Genomic DNA, 16,826 nt, shown 5'->3' with positions numbered 1-16,826 from the left:
GGAGCTGAAGAAGGCGCTGAAATACACTTTCAATATCATTGTTAAATTAGTTAAATAATGAAAAGAGCTGAAGGGTTTCAAACACTGGAATTAACTCCCATTTCTTATTCCATTCACAACACTCCACACAGGGCAGAAGTCACATTTTATAGTCACAGCATTGAACCCTGAAATGATTTTAAATCTGATTCTGAGATTGTATTTTATTGACAATCTGCACAATTGAGGGGCGACTAGCTCTGCCCCCATTCACCATCTCCATCTGCTGGTGTCCCCTGTCTCACTGCAGTTACTTCCCCGCTCATCATTTCCATCTGCTGGTGTCCCTATCTCACTTCAGTTACTGCCAATTCACCACCTCCATCTGCTGGTGTCCCTGTCTCACTGCAGTTACAGTCCACCTCCCACCATCTCCATCTGCTTGTGTCTCTGTTTCACTGCAGTTACTGTCCCCCTCTCACCATCTCCATCTGCTGGTGTCCCTGTCTCACTGCAGTTACTGTTCCCCTCACACCATCTCCATGTTCTAGTATCCCTGTCTCACTGTAGTTACTGCCCCCTCTCACCATCTCCATCTGCTGGTGTCCTACTCTCACTGCAGTTACTGTCCCTCTCACCATCTCCATCTTAAGGTGTCCCTGTCTCACTGCAGTTACTGAACCCTCTCGCCATCTCCATCTGTTGGTGTCCCTGTCTCACGGCAGTTACTCAACCCCGCTCACGATCGCCATCTGCTGGTGTCCCTGTCTCACTGCAGTTACCACCCCCCTTTTATCATCTCCATCGGCTGGTGTCACTGTATCACTGCAGTTACCACCCCCCTTTTACCATCTCCATCGGCTGGTGTCTCTGTCTCACTGTTGTTACTGCTCACTCTCACCATTTCCACCTGTTGGTCTCCCTGTCTCACTGTAGTTACTGCCCTCTCTCACCATCGCCATGAGCTGGTGCCCCTGTTTCATTGCAGTAACTACCCCCCTTTCACCATCTCCATCTGCTGGTGTCCCTGTCTCACTGCAGTTACTGAACCCTCTCGCCATCTCCATCTGCTGGTGTCCCTGTCTCACTGCAGTTACCACCCCCCCTTTTATCATCTCCATCGGCTGGTGTCACTGTCTCACTGCAGTTACTGACCCCCCTCGCCATCTCCATCTGCTGGTGTCCCTGTCTCACGGCAGTTACTGGCCCCCGCTCACGATCACCATCTGCTGTTGGCCCTGTATCACTGCAGTTACCACCCCCCTTTTACCATCTCCATCGGCTGGTGTCTCTGTCTCACTGCAGTTACTGCTCACTCTCACCATTTCCACCTGTTGGTGTCCCTGTCTCACTGTAGTTACTGCCCTCTCTCACCATCGCCATGAGCTGGTGCCCCTGTTTCATTGCAGTAACTACCCCCCTTTCACCATCTCCATCTGCTGGTGTCCCTGTCTCACTGCAGTTACCGACACCTCTCGCCATCTCCATCTGCTGCTGTCCCTGTCTCACTGTAGTAACTGGCCACTCTCACGATCGCCATCAGCTGGTGTCCCTGTTTTACGGCAGTAACGGCCCCCCTCTCACCATATTCATCTGCTGGTGTCCTTGTCTTACTACAGTTGCTGTCCCCCTTTCACCATATTCATCTGCTGGTGTCCCTGCCTCACTGCAGTTACCGACCCCTCTCACAATCTCCATCTGCTGCAGTCGCTATCTCACTGTAGTTACCGACCCCTCTCACAATCTCCATCTGCTGCTGTCCCTGTCTCACTGCAGTAACTGGCCGCTCTCACGATCGCCATCAGCTGGTTTTCCTGTTTCATGGCAGTAACTGCCCCCTCTCACCATATTCATCTGCTGGTGCCCCTGTCGTACGACTGTTCCTGACCATCTATCACCATCTCCATCTGCTGGTGTCCCTGTCTCACTGCAGTTACCGACACCTCTCACAATCTCCATCTGCTGCTGTCCCTGTCTCACTGTAGTTACTGCCCTCTCTCACACCCGCCATCAGCTGATGTCCCTGTTTCACGGCAGTAACTGCCCCTTTCTCACTATCTCCATCTGCTGGTGTCCCTGTCTCACAGCAGTTACCGACCCCTCTCACAATCTCCAGCTGCTGGTGTCCCTGTCTCACTGTAGTTACTGGCCGCTCTCACCATCTCCATCTGCTGGTGTCCCTGACTCAGTGCAGTTACTGCCACTCTCACCATCTCCATCTGCTGGTGTCCATATATCACCGCAGTTACTGCCTCTCACACCGTCTCCACCTACCAGTGTCCCTCTCTCTCTGCAGATACTGCCCGCCTCCCACCACATTCATCTGCTGGTGTGCCTGTCTTACTACAGTTGCTGACCCCCTTTCACTATCTCCATTTGCAATTGTGCCTGTCTCACTGCAGTTATTGCCCGCCTCTCACCATCTTCATCTGCTGGTGTCCCTGTCTCACTGTAGAAACTGTCCCCCTCTCACTATATTCATCTGCTGGTGTCACTGTCTTACTACAGTTGTTGTCCCCCTTTCACCATCTCCATCACTGTAGTCCCTGTCTCTCTGCCGTCACTGGCCACTCTTATCATCTGCCTCTGCTGGTGTCCACATCTCACTGCATTTACTGCGTTTCTCACCATCTCCTCCTGCTGGTGTCCCCATCTCACTGCAGTTACTGACTTTCACCATCTCCATCTGCTGGTGTCCCTGCCTTACTGCAGCTGCTGTTCTCTTCTCACCATCACCATCTGCTGGTTTCCCTGTCTCACTGCAGTTGCTGACCACTCTCACTATCTCCATCTGCTGGTGTCCTACTCTAACTGCAGTTACTGCCCCCTCTCACCATCCCCATTTGTGGGTGTCCCTGTCTCCCGGCAGTTACTGCCCCCTCTCACCATATTCATTTGCTGGTGTCCCTGTCTCACTGCAGTTACTGACCCCTCTCGCCATCTCCATCTGCCGGTGTCCCTGTCTCACTGCAGTTACCGCCCCCTCTCCTCATCTCCATCTGCTGGTGTCCCTTTCTCACTGCATTTACTGCCCCCATCTCACCGTCTCCATCTGCTGGTGTCCCTGTCTCACTACACCTACTACCCCCACTCACATCTCCATCTGCTGGCGTCCCTGTCTCACTGTAGTTACTGCCCCCCCACTCAACATCGCCATCTGCTGGTGTCCCTGTCTTACAGCAGTTACGTCCACCCTCTCACCATTTCCACCTGCTGATGTCCCTGCCTTACTGTAGTTACTGCCCACTCTCACCATCGCCATCTGCTGGTGTCCCTGCCTTACTGCAGTTGCTGTTCTCTTCTCACCATCTCCATCTGCTGGTGTCCCTATCTCACTGCAGCTACTGACCACTCTCACTATCTCCATCTGCTGGTGTCCTACTCTCACTGCAATTACTGCCCCCTCTCAACATCCCCATCTGCTGGTGTCGCTTTCTCACTGCAGATACTGTCCTGCTCACTATCTCCATCTACTGGTGTCCCTGTCTCACTGCAATTACTAACCCCTCTCGCCATCTCCATCTGCCGGTGAAGTTACTGCCCCCTCTCACCATCGCCATCTGCTGGTTCCCCTGTCTAACTGCAGTTACGTCCACCCTCTAACCATTTCCACCTGCTGATGATCCTGTCTCACTGTAGTTACTACGCCATCTCACCATCGCAATCTGCTGGTGTCCCTGTCTCACTGCAGTAACTTCCCCCCTCTCACCATGTTCATTTTCTGATGTTCCTGTCTTACGACAGTTGCTGTCCTCCTTTCACCATCTCCATCTGCTGGTGTCCCTGTCTCACTGCGGTTACTGCCCTCTCTTATCATCTCCATCTGCTGGTGTCCCTGTCTCAGTGCAGTTACTGCCACTCTCACCATCTGCATCTGCTGGTGTCCCTCTCTCACTGCAGTTAGTCCCCACCTCTCACCATCTCCATCTGCTGGTGTCCCTGACTCACTGCATTAACTGCCCCCCTCTCACCATCTTCATCTGCTGGCGTACCTGTCTTACTGCAGTTGCTGTCCCCCTTTCACCATCTCCATCTTCTGGTGTCCCTGTCTCACTGCAGTTACTGTCCTCCTCTCACCATCTGCATCTGCTGGTGTCCCTGACTCTCTGCAGTTACTGTCCTACTCCTACAATCTCGATCTGCTGGATCCCTCCCTCCCCCACTTCCACAATTACTGGTGCCCCTACCCACCCCCCCCCCCCACCCCCAATTCCTCATTCAGGCAGAGGGAGAGAAACAGAGTGGTGGGCGAGAGAGAGATTGACAGAAGGGGATATACAGTGACAGAGCGAGAGAGACACAGAGAGAAAGGAAGAGAAACAGAGAAAGGGGGAGAAAGAAACAGAGAAGGGAGAGAGAGTGCCACAGGGAGAGGGAGAGAAACAGAGACAGGGGGCAGAGATGGAGACAATGGGAGAGCGCGAGAGACAGACAGAGGGGGAGACAGAGAGGGAGAGACAGAGGGAGATACACAGAGACAGAGAGACAGGGAGAGTTGTAGGGAGACATTTTCAGCTAATAATGTTGAAAACAAATTTAAATCAAAATTTCCTTGGACTCCACACTGAAAAAAACTGGCCACGCTCAACAATGCAGTTTGAAAGGAAACATAGAAGCCAGTTGTTGCTCAGTGGGTAGTAATCTTGTCTCTGAATTATAAGGAGGAGAGAAGTCCCTTGTCATGTCTAAAATGGAGATGAAACTGAGGTTCTGTTTATTTCTCATTCTTTAAATGTTGTCAGCGGGAAGTGCAGAAAGTGCCGGGAGACCCTGAGACACTTTAGCAGCAGGGGAAAGATGTGAATATAGAGTCATAGAGTTTTGCAGCACAGGAACAGGCCCTTCGGCCCATCGTGTCTGTGCCAGCCATCAAGCACCTAACTATTCTAATCCCATTTTCCAGCACTTAGCCTGTCGCACTCTGTGCTATGGCGTTTCGAGAGCTCATCTAAATACCTCTTAAATGTTGTGAGGGTTCCTGCCTCTACCACCTCTTCAAGCAGTGTGTTTCACATTCCAACCACCCTCTGAGTGAAAAAAAAAGGTTTCCTCAAATCCACTCTAAACCTCCTGCCCCTTACCTTAAATCTATGCAGCCCTGGTTATTGACCTCTCTGCTAAGGGAAAAAGTTTTTTTACTAACTAACCTATCAATGCCCCTCATAATTGTGTTTACTAAGGGCCAACGGGATATGGGTGTCCTCGTCAATAAGTCACTGAAAGCTAACCTGCAGCTGCAGTGAGCAAGTAAAAAGGCTAATGGTATGCTCGTCTTTATCGCAACAGGATTTGAGTACAGGAGTAGTGAAGTCTTGCTTGAATCGTATAGAACTTTGGTTAGACCGCACACGAAGTACTATGTGTAGTTTTGGTCCCCTGATCTTAGGGAGGATATTATTGCCATAGAGGAAGTGCAACGAAGGTTCACCAGACTTGTTACCGCGAGGATGGGACTGTCCTATGAAAAGAGATTGAGGAAACTGGGCTTGTATTCTCTGGAGATTCAAAGAAAGAGGGGTGATCTCACTGAAATCAACAAACACTTAAAGTGATAGACAGGGTAGATGTAGGTAAGATGTTTCTTCTGGTTGAGGAGTCTAGAACCAGGGGACACAATTTCAAAATAAGGGAGAAGCCACTTAGGACAGAGATGAGGAGAAATTTCTTTACTCAGACGGTTGTGAATCTTTGGAATGCTCTACTGCAGAGGGCTGTGGAAGCTCAGTCATTGAGTATGTTTAAAGCAGAGATTAACAGATTTCTAAATACAAATGATACAAAGGGATATGGGGATAGTGTGGGAAAGAGGCATTGAAATGGATGATCAGACATGATCGTATTGAATGGCGGGGCAGGCCCGATGGGCTGAATGGTGTATTCCTACTTCTGTGTTCCTATGGAAGGGGATACAGTGTGTGATGTGACCCTGGGATTACATTATGGAACCAGTGACTCTGAGAATTTCACACTTACACACACACACCCACACACACAGAGACACACGTAGACACACACACACACAGACAAACAGAAACAAACACACACACTTAGGCAAACACACACACATACAGAAAAACAGACACACAAGCACTGAGAAAAAACACACACACAGACACAAGACACCCACATATACAGACTCACAGGTTCACACACACACAGACACACACACACACAGAAACACACACAAAGGGAGCGAGGGATACAGACAGACAACGAGGTAAAGGCAGAGAGAAAGAAAGAGACAGAGAGATTGAGAGAGAAGGAGCGACAAAGAGAGACGGAGAGGTGGAGGAAAAGCAAAAGAAGACAAGGATTAGGAGCAGCAGTATGGCCCATCGAGCCTGCTCCACCATTCAGTACGACCATGGATGATCTTAGGATTCAACTCCACTTTCCCTCCCGCTCTCCATACCCCTTGATTCCCTGAGAGACCAAAAATCTGTCTATTCAGCCTTAAATATATTGAAGGATGCAGCATTCACAACCCTCTGGGGCAGAGAATTCCAAAGATTCACAACCCTGTGAGTGAAGTAATTTGTTTTCATCTCAGTCCGAGATGATCAGCCCCTTATCCTGAGACTGCGCCCATTTGTTTTAGATTCCCCAACCAGCAGAAGTAATCTGTCAGTGTCTACCATATCCAGTCCCTTCAGAATCTTTCATATTTCAATGAGATCTCCTCTCATTCTTCTAAACTCCAGAGAATACAGACACAGTTTATTTAATCTTTCTCCTTCCCTCCGATTTGTCTGTCCATGCACCCCCTTTCATTCTTCCTACCAGTGGAGGCAGAAGATATGATATGGTTCTTAATGAATACATCGCATCTGTCTTCAAAAAAAAAGGGGCGACGCAGACATTGCAGTCAAGGAGGAGGGGTTTGAAATATTGGATGGCAGAGATGAAGTGTTAAGAGGTTTAACATCTTTGAAAGCTGATAATTCACCAGGTTCAGACTGTTGAGAGGTGCAAAAGAGGAAATAGCAGAGGCTCCGACCATCATTTTCCAATCCTCTCTAGTTACAAGCGTGGTGCCAGAGGGCTGGAAGATTGCTAAAGTTGTACCATTGATTAAAAAGGGAGAAAGGGATAGATTGAGTAATTACAGGCCACTCAGCTTAATCTCAGTGGAGGACAAATTATTGGGAAAAATTCTGATAAAGAACATTAATCATAATTTCAAAAGGTGCAGATTAATCAAGCACGATCAGCATGAATCTGTTAAGTGAAGATCGTTTCAGAATAGCTTGATTACTTTTTTTCGTGGGGGTGCCAAGGAGAGTCAATGAGGATAGCGACTCATCACTGCCTTCTCAAGGGCAACACGGGATGGACAATAAATGCTGATCTTGTCACTGATGCCCAGATTCCGTGACTGGATTTAATACAGTGTCAGTTCCTGTACATGTACAGTACACAATGGGTACATGGGAATGATTCACTCCTATCTAGTACTGCGTGTCTCAGTGTTTCCATGTCTGTGGCTCTGTCACATTTTAAGCACTAACTTTACATGAGTGAGGAGTCAGTCTCTGAAAGAAATGTCACAGTGCTGTGGCAACATAAAATGGCCACCGAGAACAAACCTAAAATGTCTGTCTGATATTTGTGAGTTTCTACGTTCTGAGAGAGGAGAGAGAGTCAGATAGACAAACAGAGAGAAAATACAGACCGAGAGGGAGAACGAGACACAGTGAGTGAGAGCAGGAATTTTGTCATAGAACATAGGAAGAGGAGGAGGCCATTTAGCCCCTCAACCTTGTTATGCCATTCAATGAGATCATAGTTGATCTGTGATCTAACTACATGTACCCGTCTTGGCCCGTTATCACTTAATACCTTTGATTAGCAGAAATCTATCAAACTCAGATTTAAAAATTAACAGGTGGCTCAGCATCAACTGTCGTTTGTGGAAGAGAGTTCCAAAGTCATAGCACACCGGTGTGTTGAAGTGTTTCTTCATTTCACTCCTGAAAGGTTTTTAGATTACGTTTAGATTTTTAGACTATTCCCCAAGTTCTAGACTCCGCAGCCAGTGGGACTTTCTCTCTGTCTACCCTATCAGTATCCCTTATTATTTTGAAAACATTCCCCAAATCACTCATTCCTGTTTAATACATTGATGATGATACAAACAAATAGTCACAGACTTCAACCCTCTGAGTAAAGAAAATTCTCCTCATCTCTGTCCAAAGTGGCTTGTGTCCTATTTTGAAGTTGCATCCCCTGGTTGTAGACTCCCCAACCAGGGTAAACATATTTGCTGCATCTACCCTGTCTATCCCTTTATGTATTGTGTAGGCTTCAATGTGATCACCTCTCATTCCTCGAGACTCTAGAGAATGTAGTCCCAGTTTCCCCAATCGCTCTTCATAGGACAGTCTCGCCATCCCAGAACAAGTCTGGTGAACCTTCGTGGTACTTCCTCTATTGCATTGATATCCTTCCTAAGGTAAGGGGACTAAAACTGCACACAGTACTCCAGTTAAAAGTCTAACCAAGGTTCTACACAATTGAAGCAAGACTTCAAAGACCAAAGACTGGACTCAAATCCTCTTACAGTAAAGGCTAGTATACCTTATTTGTTGCCTGCTGCAAGAGCATGTTATCCTTCAGTGACTTACTGACAAGGATGCCCACGTCCCTTTCTATATCTACACTTTCTAATCTCTTACCATTTAAGAAATGTTCAACACATCTATTCCTCCTACCAAAGTGGATAACCTCATATTTTCCACATTATATTCCATCTGCCACGTCTTTCCCACTCACTAAGTCTGCCCAACCCCCCTTGCAACCACTTGGCATCTTCCTCAAAACACAGATTTCCACCTAGTTGTGTGTTATCCGTGAACTTGGAAATATTAGATTTAGGCCCAACATCCAAATCTTTGATATATATTGTGAACAGCTGGAGCCCAAGCACTGATCCTTGCGGTACCCCACTAGTCACAGCATGCCAACGTGAGAACGGCCCGTTATGTGATAGAAACAGCCGAAAAATGATTTATTCTTTTCTCCCGTCTGGATCACAGACATAAAAAATGAGTTCAGAAACAGGTTTTTGGAACTGCTTCCGCCCACACTGTAGCAGTCATCTACTCTGTACTCAGGTATTAGACCCATAGAATCATTCAGCACTGACAGTAGCATTTCAACTCAAAGTTTCTGCGCTCCTGTTCTTTGACTAAAGCGATGACATTAGTCACACTCATTCTGCTCTTTCCGTACTGTCAGCGTCTACTTTCTTTTCAATTATTAATCCAATTCCCTTTCGAAAGTTACTATTGAATCTGCTCCCATTACACAGCAGGTGGTGCATTCTAGCTCATAACAACTTTTTGCCATAATATAACAGCCGTCATCTTCCCTCTGGTTCCTTTCTCAATTATCTTCAATCTTCCCCCCTTGGTTGTCAGTTGGAACCATTTCTCCTCACCTACTCTAAAGCGACCATAATAATGTTCAATTCCTCTATTAAATCTCCAGCTGAGCCTCTCTGCTCTTCGGAGAACAATCTAATATTCTCCACTGTGTCCACACGTATCATTGGTATCATTCTCATAAACCTTCACTTCGGAGAAGTGAATCTCAAATGCACAATCTTCTTTCCATCTTTGCTCCTGTAATCACCGTCCCCAGTCCCTCATAATCCATTCCCTTCATTGTAATCCTGCTGGCTAATCTCTCAGTCATCCCTCTTGCTTTTAAGGTAAATGCTTTAGAAGGTCAAATAAACGAGCTGAATTTATTTATGATTAGAGATACTCAAATAAAAAGTCTTAAGGAAATTGGAAGTTCTCATGTGTGTGGAGTAATAGCCTTTATCCCATGAGGGTGGGAACACAAAAAGGTTCGAGGTTATAGTATAGCCATGCAAATCTCTGCTTAGGCCCATAAGTAGCATACAGATTTCAGTTCTCAAAACGCACTTCAACAAGAATGTGTGGCCTTTGATTGGTGCAGCGGAGATTTACCAGAACGATGCAAGGACGAAAACTGCTGAATTAGGAACACGACTTCTAAAAATTAAGCTTGTATTCAATGAATCTAGAAGATGGAAGGGCGAAGTCACTTAGATATTGTTGGTGATTTTATCAGTTGATAGAGAAGATAGTGTTACGAAAGTGCTTCCATTTCTCCTGGAAAGCCTACTAGGAGAATTCTCGACATCTCCAGAAAAAGACAGCTTCTGAAACGATCCCAGTAACGCATCTCAATGTACCCGGACGCCAGACCAAAATAAAATTGGTCTCTCAATTCTCAGATTAGTCAGGAAATCCAAAGCTCCAAAGTGTGATGTATTCCTCTCAATGATGCAAAATAAAAGTTAGGTGATTATTTCGTTTTACCATGCAAACATTGCCATCCATTTTGAACAGCATTTATTTCTCGCTCACTTTTTATTATTTTATGCCTTTCCCAATAAACATTTTCATTTCAGTTATTTATGAGGGAAGAAATGAACAAAGCGATTTTTTGCAATTGTACCAGATACGGGACTGTAATGGTTTTACTAAATGTTACCGCATGTTGAATCTTGATCGGATTCACAATCATGCCCTGTGAAGAACCAATGAACTATGCTGAGAGAAGGACTTATTGTTCTTATATTAAATTGACTAATCTGAGGCCGGAATGGCCAGGAGCCGATAACACTATCAGGAAGGAGCAATGACGTTGCAATTGAAGGAGATATTTGTCCAAATTAATGAGCCATGAGGTCCTGATAAGCCCGACAATAGTGAGCTAATACTACTGATTAGTTGACTTCTTATGCAAACACCTTTGTCTGGAAGTCAAAGCTTAACGTTGAGACTTGCCACAAATCCACCAAACCCAATTGTTGTGTCTGTTCATTGCATTATGGAAAATTACTAACGGAGGCCTTTGGAAGATGGATAGCTTCAGGGCAGGCTTTCTCAAACAAAGAGCTCACCATGTGGTTGGACATTATGGTGAAAGACAAATATCAATTGGACAATTATCCACTGTGAGAATGACACTAGGATTGGTGGAGTAGCAAATAGTGAAGGGGACTGACACTAAGATTGGTGGAGTAGCAGATAGTCAAGGGGACTGTCAGAGAATACAGCAGAATATAAATAGATTGGAGAGTTGGGCAGAAAAATGGCAGATGGAGTTCAATCAGGGCAAATGCGAGGTGATGCATTTTGGAAGATCCAATTCAAGAGTGAATTATACAGTAAATGGAAAAGTCCTGGGGAAAATTGATGTACAGAGAGATTTGGGTGTTCAGGTCCATTGTTCCCTGAAGGTGGCAACGCAGGTCAATAGAGTGGTCAAGAAGGCATACGGCATGCTTTCCTTCATCGGACGGGGTATTGAGTACAAGGGTTGGCAGGTCATGTTACAGTTGTATAAGACTTCGGTTCGGCCACATTTGGAATACTGCGTGCAGTTCTGGTCGCCACATTACCAAAAGAAGGTAGATGCTTTGGAGAGGGTGCAGAGGAGGTTCAGCAGGATGTTGCCTGGTATGGAGGGCGCTAGCTATGAAGAGAGGTTGAGCAGATTAGGATTATTTTCATTAGAAAGACGGAGGTTGCGGGGGGACCTGATTGAGGTGTACAAAATCATGAGAGGTATAGACAGGGTGGATAGCAAGAAGCTTTTTCCCAGAGTGGGGGATTCATTTACTAGGAGACACGAGTTCAAAGTGAGAGGGGAAAAGTTAGGGGGGATATGCGTGGAACGTTCTTTATGCAGAGGGTGGTGGGTGCCTGGAACGCGTTGCCAGCGGAGGTGGTAGACGCGGGCACGATAGCGTCATTTAAGATGTATCCAGACAGATACATGAATGGGCAGGAAGCAAAGAGATGCAGACCCTTAGAAAATAGGCGACATGTTTAGATAGAGGATCTGGATCGGCGCAGGTTTGGAGGGCCGAAGGGCCTGTTCCTGTGCTGTAATTTTCTTTGTTCTTTTGTTCTTTGATTTCTGGCCTGTCCCTAAAATTTAGGGATAAGATGAAAATGGCTGGAGAAACATTTGTGTTTTAACCACAGGGGAAGGACTGATTGGTCATCACTAGGAAACAACAATCAGGATGTCGACCTCTCTTGGGTGAATTTACACATTTTATTTGCTTCATATTTATGGAACAAATAATTATCATGCTTAAGCAGTCCATATACGGGGAGAGCATTGCATTGCATGATGTTCAGATATCTGGAGTAATCGAGTTTGATTTCTGACTCAGTGTGCTGAGTTTATTCCATTATTTGTGTAATTCTCACATCTGGCATTGAATATGAGGACCTAAAATGTTCTACATGTTGCCTCGTTACATCCACACTTCTCCTTAACTGTCCCACTGACTTTTCAGTACTGACCTCCAGAAGTGTAGCTTTCCCCCAGTACTGACCATCTGCCAGTGCAGGGCTCTTTTGGTATTGCCCCTTTGACCGTGCAGTGCTCCCGAAGTACTGACATGCTGACATTTCAATATTCCCACAGTACTGACACTCTGGCAGTGCAGCGCTCCCTCAGTACTGATCCTGCAATGGTGCAGTGTTCCCGCAGTATTGTGTCTCCAGCAGTGCACAATGTCACCAGTGGTGACACTATGGCAGTGCAGTGCTCCTTCTGTACTGTCACTCCAACAGTACAGCACTCACTCAGTGCTCAACGTATGACTGTGCAGTGCTCCCTCAGTACTGACCCTCTGACAGTGCAACAGGCCCTCCGTACTGACGCTCCGACAGTACAGCAATAGATCAGTACTGACCGCCTGATAGTGCAGTGCTGCCTCAGCACTGACCCCCAAAAAGGCAAAGATGCCTCAGTTTACACCCTTCAACAGAGCAGTGCTCTCTCAATACTGAGCCCCCGATACTGCATTGTTCCCTCTGTGCGTACTCATCAACAGTGTAGTACTCTCTCAGTATTGCCCCTCGGAATTTACCGGTTACACTGGGTTGTGGGCAGAACGTTTCTGTTGGGTTTTGTGTCTGGAACATCCGAGCTGCTGATTCAAAGGTGAGAAACCTTCCGTGTTCCCCCTGCTGGTCCAACCTGCATTCCGGTAGAGAGCGAATAATTAACAATGTCAGCTAACTTGGGGAGCAGGAAGGGACTCGGCCTTATCGATCCGAGCAGCCGCCAAGCTCAGGCACTGGGACTGTCGGCTGTTGTGCCGAGCCGAAGCCCACTCCCTCGCACTGGGTCCCCTCGACCCTCCGTTCTCAGTTGCTTTGTTTATTAACTAACTGTATAATCGATGTAACCGGATATTTCACTGCGTCTTTGAACTGTTCTCTGAACTTGGACTGAGTCACCACATAAATAAATGTGTTTGTGCTGCTACTTAAAAGCTGCAGCATCAATCCAACATGTCGAAATATATATTCCGATTTGATGTAATTCCCGGGATCTCTTCCTGCAATGCTATAATAGAAGAATTCTGTCACAGTTACCAACCACAGAAGTATGAAGCTGCCGGAAATTGAGAAGAGTAAAATCACAGACTTTCTTCTGCTCTCCAACTCTGGGTCACTGCCATTCTCTCCCTTGCTCTGACCTCTCAGTGCCTTACGGACTCGACTGGCCACTAAAATGTGTCTGACTGTCATGGCGTTGAGCAACAGAATTAAAGCGAATGGGAGCAATGGGGTCAAAACTGTGTCAAACCAGTCAAATCCCACCCATCCGGGATCAGTAAAATAGCTCGGCATATCGATGCAGAACCACGGTACATTGTCAATTATCTCTCCAGTTTGAAATGTAAAGTATATGGGAACATTTTTTAAGCAGAGCAAAATGCAACTTGTTGCTAACACCACAGCCACTGTTTTCTCGTTGCGATATCGTGTTTTTAGCTTTTGCCAACGAATGGCCACAAATCGATCAAAGGAGAAAGTGACAGTGAACCAGACAGAACAGTCTGTGGCTGCATAAATCAGTGCATAGATAACAGAACACACAGGGGTGATGTTGAGGAACGATTCCGGGAAATAATAATTTCTGATCCGATACAGGATGACATCAATGATAATGACCAAAAGATCCGCTCCTGCCATGGCTACCAGATAGCGAGTGGTACAGGTGGAGAGTCCGCACTTTCCCCGGGATAGGATCACAATCGCCAGTAAGTTAACTGTAAGAGAGAGAAGGGAAAAGAGACTGGAAATTACTGATTGAATATTATCTTTGCCACACCCAGACAGTAAGGGCAGGATTTTAGCACGAGAAACAGATGGGCTGAGTTCAAAATTTAATAATCTCAACCCCAAGCCCAGAAACTTCCAACCTGCGCAGTTCCAGGTTTAATGGGGTTAGGACAAGTGTCGGGGCACACAACGCAACGAGGATGCGGGTTGAAAATTTAAATATTTTAATGATTCCGAAAGTTTCTGATGTAATCTGTTTTCCCGGTTTAACAGTGTCCAGCTGGGTTTCCCCATTCGACTCCAAACAAAGTCACCTGGGATAGACAATCCGAAGAACCCTGGAACTGGAACCTCTAGGATTTGATTATCCCCTCCCCAAGGCTTGGACTCCCTCAGAATCGAAGCGTTCCCGGCTACAGACCCCTCCAGAATTGGACACCATCCCACCAAGATCGGCTCCCCCGACCCCCCACCCTCCCCGATCTGACCCTGCTCCCTGGAATCAGCTCCTTCTGCCTAGGACCAGATTGATAGACTTCCATTAGAATGGGAAGGTATTAAAAAGGAACCGCTTAAAGCAAAAATACAGCCAGTGAAAAGCGGTGTATTGGGAGGGAAAAGAGCAAAGAGAAAGTTCTCTGATCAGCTGGAGAGCAGGAGTGGTTCTCTGACAAAACGGATGATGGTTTATGGTTACTGGAACAATGAAGGAACCAGAAGATGAGTATAGAGGAGGTGTATCCTGGCAATGTAATGGGGAATGGTGGGTAGAGTCCAGGGGTGTGGACCAGCCTACCAGCTTTGCACCAATAGGGAATCCCCCACCCTATGTACCAGACAACACCCCATCCATTCTCCAGTGACTCTTGTGCAGCCATCCTCCATTAGAAGCGCAGGCCATCCCAGAAAACGGGAGTGGTTGTTACATTCTGAATGGCTTACTCTCATTGTTGAGTCCGCCTGACAATAGAACATGTAATCAAAAATGCAGTGCTGTTCCTCATTGTGCTTCAGTGGAGGAGTGTAGGAGGTCGAGCATAGAGATTTCAGAGTGAGAGCTGGATGCAGAATTAAAGTGACAAGTGACTGGAAGTTCAGGTTCACACCGTCAGATGGAATGAAGGAGTTCAGCAAAACAATCACCCAGTCTGTGTTTGCCCTCTCCCAGTGAACAGGAGACTCCATCGTGAAAATGGAATTGGAATATTTCCACGTTCTGTTTCACGTAGAATGATTGATTCGGGCTGTGGGAGTTAATGAGCTTATACTAGACATTGGTGGACAGCCAATCACCTGAAATAGAGGTGGAGATGTCGGGAAGGGAATTGTTAGAGATGGACAATGTGAAGAGGGGAAGGATTGGACATGCAAAGTTGATGACATTTTCCAATTCAGGATGAAAGAAGGACATGACTCCAACACAGTCATCAAAGTATCAGAAAAAATGTGGAACGAGCGGACCTAAGTACAATTGGAACAAAGAAAGGTGCACGTATCCTATGCAAAGGCAGAATATAGAGAACCCACACAGGTTGCCATAGCAACACCATTTGAGTGTGGAATAGCCCAATGTTTACACCCGAGGTGCACACACTTATACTTCACAACAGGGTCCCAGAACACTGATTAACATCATTCCCAGACATGAGCTGGTGAGGACGACAGGAGTGCCAGCGGGAATGGAGAGTGAATGAAACAAAACAAATCAATTCCAAATTGGGCCCTCGGAATGTCCCAGTAGGAGATGGTGCATGGAAAACAGCATGGATACGGTCTCATTGGGTCTGCCAGAAAATATCCCATCCACTGTTAATTTAAGGACAGAGGGTGGTGGGTTTCTTATATTCACTGTTTGGAACGTGGTGCATGCAGAAACCCTCAATTCTTTAAGAAGGTACCTGGGCAGCCATCTGAGTGCTGTAACGTGCAAAGCTAGAGAAGATGTGATGGAAGGTGAGATTAGATTGGGCGGCTATTTTTTTTTGTTCCGCCAGCAATGAAACGCGGGCTGAATGGATCCTTCCATTCCACAATGTTTTGTCGGGTTCTTTGGTTCCAAGGACAGTGATCACTGGCGGTGGGGGTGTGGGGGGGGAGCAGGGAGAAACTGAATTGTCAGATAACTGTCGTCATTCGACAAAACCTTCAAGACATGTAAGGTAAAAAGGGAAGAGATATCTGATGAAGCGATTCAAGAAAGTATAAAACCGCTCAATTGGATGGATTTCATCCATCCATAATAGGAAAACAAATAGGGAATAGATAGCAGAGGGACTTTTACCTGTTCATTAATAATCATAAGAATAGGGAATAGTGCCAGAGGGCTGATGGAGAGCTAAAGTTTTTGGATTTGAAACGGAAGATAGAACAAGACCAAAAAATCTACTGAACGTTTCAGTGGTACAAAAGATAATAGAATCCTTATTCAAATATGTTAGAGAAAAACATCTAGAAGCACATATGCAGATTAGTCATCACAGGTTCCAAAAGGAGGGTGGTACTTGAAGAACCTTATTCTTTTAACAATATCAGGAAGAGTACATAAGACTAAGGCAGTGATTGTAATATGTTTTGATTTTCTAAAGGCCTTCGATATGCTAACACATAGCAGACTCATGACTGATCTCAGAGCAATTGAAGTTAGGGGACAAGAAGCAGAATGGACAGCAAGCTGGCTACATTAGCAGAAAAACATGGAGTGGAGTTACATTTCCT

The sequence above is a fragment of the Heterodontus francisci genome, chromosome 44 (genome assembly GCF_036365525.1).
Source record: "Heterodontus francisci isolate sHetFra1 chromosome 44, sHetFra1.hap1, whole genome shotgun sequence".
Taxonomy (NCBI): domain Eukaryota; kingdom Metazoa; phylum Chordata; class Chondrichthyes; order Heterodontiformes; family Heterodontidae; genus Heterodontus; species Heterodontus francisci.
This window is presented reverse-complemented; position numbering follows the sequence as displayed.